Below are 4159 nucleotides of genomic sequence, written 5' to 3'. Positions count from 1 at the left end.
TGTAATATTTAATTAATGTATATAATGTAAGATTGAACGAGTCAAGATGTTAATTTGTAATTAAACGTAACCAGTTATATTTAATTAGCTAATTATAAATATGCGATATTTATAGTTAAAGTACATATTATACGATATTGTCATAATAAATTATTACGGACCGGCATTAATAAATCGACTGCAAGCTGTTGTGTGTAGACTTATTAACACGGAATAAATTAAATGACAATTTATAAATGATACACTTTATATACATTTTGTAAACTACCAAAATAAGAAGATTTAATCTCATTATTCTGGTAGGTAAAAAACCGAAAATAAGAAGAAAAATCCTCTTATTATTTCGGTTGGGTTGGACGAAAAAGGAGAGAAAATATCTCCCCCTTATTCACTCTTATTTTCGGTTATAATAAGAGTGGGAGATCATTTTTCTTAACCTAATTCTTAACCTAATATTCTCTCATAAAAATCACACAAAAACCCTAAATTAATTAGTGAATTTAGGGATCGATTCTAGCAGAACAAAAGGGCATTTCTCATATCATCTTGGGTGCAACGATTAGGCAAATATCAATTTTGATATTTTTCTTAGGCCATATTTGCAAGGACCAAAGGTTGAAATATAATCCTTATTCTATTTTGTTTATGCAATTCATTTATGACTAGTTTTCATATATTATAATTTCGTTATAATCCTTAATTTTAAGGGAAGTATACCGATATTTCCTACGGCATGTGCTTCCCCACACTTGATCATCAAACACTACACATTTAAAGATTATTAAAATCCCTCCCTCACTTGCTCTCATGTTAGACAAATTCGTCAAACAACGCATGTAAAATGCAATGCAAAAATTGAGTAATGTACAAGTTAAATGAAATGCAAGTTAAGAGGTTAAAATATTTACAAATGGTGGTTTAGGGAGGACTCCACCAAGCTCTCCTTCTTATGAGAGGTGTCAAGGGGGTAAAGCAAGGACGTTGTTGATGTTGCTCAACGCCTTGAAGAAGTAGTCAAATGCTTGTTCATTGTCATAATAGAGATCTTGCATAGTCCTTGGCACATTGTTGTCTTCATTCATGTAGTAGTCTGAGTCAAAGAGGTGACAAGGGTCTATATAGCCTTGGTCTAGAGTCATAGCATTCCTAATGTATGGGTTAACAAGTCCTTCAAACTCGTCATCCCATAGACCACATACTTCTCTTGATTCTTTCCCTATGTTGGCTGGATCATGAGTTGACAAGAGTAACTCTCTTTCGTTGTTGTCATGGCCAATGAGGCCTCCATCTATACTTGCCATAGGTGAGCTTTTCAAGCTCTCATTCTTGTTGTGAAAAATTCCATGCTCTCCGAATAGAGCCATTTCAACATCATCAATATCTTTCTTCCAATTGGGCAGTGTGTCTTTGCCCTTATTTTTGAGATTTTCATCTTTCCCTTGTTCTTTGAATGTTCTTCTTGTCACCCTTTTGAGTATAGTGATCAACCATAAAGCATGGTTCGAACAAGTTGGGAGCTCTCATAGTCTTATCAAGATTGACGGTGATTATTTCATCACCTACTTCAAGTGTAAGCTCTCCATGTTTCACATCGATCACCGCTCTGGCGGTGTGTAGGAATGGTCTTCCTAGAATGTTTGGAATATTGAAATCTTCCTCCATATCAACAATGACAAAGTCCACAAGTATGAAAAACTTTCCAACTCTCACGAGCACATGTTCCCCTACTCCTAGTGGTTTCTTTGTTATCCGGTCTGCCATTTGTAAGGTCATGTTGGTGCACTTGAGCTCTCCTACCCCTAGTATTTCCCATACCGAATATGACATGACACTCACACTTGCACCTAGATCACATAGTGCCGTGTTGATTGTGGTATCACAAATGGTACATGGAATGGAAAAGCTTCCTGGATCTTCGAGCTTAGGTGGGGAGTTCCCTTGAAGAATTGCACTACTTACTTTCGTAAAGGCAATGGTTTCCAACTTCCTTATGGACTTCTTCTTGGTAAGGATATCCTTCATTTATTTTGCATAGGCAGGAACATGGTTGATTAGCTCCGTGAATGGTATAGAAACCTCTAAGTTCTTCACAATCTCCATGAACTTTCCAAGTTGCTCATCAAGCTTGGGCTTGGCTTGGCGACTTGGGAGTGAGAGTCTAATCACGATAGGCTCTTTTTCAACTTCTTTGGCCTTCTCTTCATTTCTCTTCTTTGATGAGTCATTGGTAGTTGTCTCTACCACCTTAGGATTTCTCCTCAATGGTTCAATCACATCACTTTGCTTGTCACTCTCCTTAACAATATCTTTTTTTAATTGGCATCTTTGGTTCCTCATATCTTGTATCACTACTCGAGTGGATAGCATTGATGGTCTCATGTCTTGTAGGAGTATTACCTTGAGGCAGTAGTTGTCCCTTTTGTCTTTGGGAGCTAGAAGAGGCCAATTGAGACAATTGAGTCTCCAACATCTTATTGTGAGCAAGGATATTGTTGATGGTAGTGTCTTTGGCTTAGCTATCCTTTTGCATTTGAGCAAAGAAATCTTGTTGGCTCTTTTGCATTTAGACGACCGCTTTTTGAACATCGAAAGCTTGGTCATTGGGTTGATTGTAGTATGGTCTTTGAGTAGGATTTCTCATTGTAGGGGGTGCATATGTGGGTTGAGGGTTTTAGACATTTTATCTCTTGGATGAGAGGTTTGGGTGGAATTTGGTATTCTAATTGTAAGAGTTGGAATAAGGGGTGCCATTTTTGTATGCTTGGAAAGCATTCACTTGCTCATTTGTTCCCCTACATTCGTGTTGATCGTGTCCCAAGGTTCCACAACTCTCACACACTCCATTTGGGATTGAAGATATTGTCATCATGGCATTGACATGTTATTTGGGTGATTGAGAGGCTTCATCAAGCTTGGCCATGGCTTTCTCAAACTTCATGTTTATGGTGTCAATATGAGCACTTAGTTGGGCACCTAATTGTGTGATGGAGTCCACTTCATGCTTCCCTCCCCTAGTAGCTTTTATTGGGCTAATATATTGAGAGTTATGAACCGCCATTTATTCGATCTTAGCCAATGTTTGGTTGTCATCAACCTCGGTAAATCTTCCATTAGAACCCATGTTGAGCACATTTCTCGAATCTTTATATAAGCCATTCCAAAATTGTTGAACAAGGAAACATTCACTTAGTCCATGATGAGGACAAGAGCGACATGTATCCATGAATCTCTCCCAAGCCTCATATAAATACTCCTTATCTTTTTGCTTGAACCCGGTGAATTGGGCTCTCAACATGTTAGTCTTCTCCAGAGGATAGAATTTCTTGTAGAAGGCAAGTGCTAACTTCTTCCATGAATCAATTCCAAGGGTAGCTTTGTCTAGGCTCTTTAACCATTGCTTTGCGGCTCCGATCAAGGAAAATGGAAATAACACGCATCGAATTTGGTCTTGAGTTAACCCGGTTTGAGAAATTGCATCACAACAGTCACAAAAAGTCTCTATATGTAGATGAGGATATTCACTAGGTATCCTCCCAAATTGACTTCTCTCAACTAATTGTATGAATGCGGATTTGGCAATGAAATTACCGGTTAAGTGAGGTGGTGTAGGAGTACCATTTGGTAGGTTCTCCTCGGTTGGTACGGAATAAGATGAAAATTTAGGCATTGTGGGTTGATTTTGTGGTTGGTTTTGAATTGGACTCTCCTCTCCTTCTCTTGGAAAAGGGTTGGTAAACTCAATAATATCCGATTGGACAACACAATTGTCCACAGGTTCTCCAATACCCAAACTTTTTGAAGTCCCTCTAACGGTTCTTCTAATGTTGGTCAAGGTTCTTTCAATCTTGGGATCAATAGGCAAAGGTCTATCTTGTGATCTCCTAGACATGCAAAAAGTAAACAACTAGAAAATAATTAAAACTACCTTTAGGAATTTGACTTCCCCAAGGTTAAGAAAGACACAACTAAAAACAACGAATGATAACAATTCAATTGAACACCGTCCTCGGCAACGGCGCCATTTTTAATTCGGTTTAAAACTTTGCCGTCTAAGCTAACCAATCAAAACAATATTTATAAGCTTAACTAACTACTATTAGTAGAGTGGCAAGTAAAGGTCGGATCCCAAAGGACGGGTATTGAATGATGTTATCGGTTG

The 4159-nt window shown here is 38.0% G+C and overlaps 1 non-coding gene across 1 annotated transcript; it reads left to right on the top strand.

Annotated features, from left to right (window-relative positions):
- The first annotated feature begins 3188 nt into the window (after positions 1-3188).
- Positions 3189-3295, top strand: LOC141635619 (small nucleolar RNA R71). The gene has a single exon (XR_012540292.1). It is a non-coding gene; the product is annotated as a small nucleolar RNA R71 (small nucleolar RNA).
- Positions 3296-4159: the final 864 nt, after the last annotated feature.

Source organism: Silene latifolia, chromosome Y, assembly GCF_048544455.1.
Source record: "Silene latifolia isolate original U9 population chromosome Y, ASM4854445v1, whole genome shotgun sequence".
In the NCBI taxonomy this organism is placed as follows: Eukaryota; Viridiplantae; Streptophyta; class Magnoliopsida; order Caryophyllales; family Caryophyllaceae; genus Silene; species Silene latifolia.
Note: the sequence above shows the minus strand (reverse complement) of the source record. Positions and strands in the feature narration are given on the sequence as shown.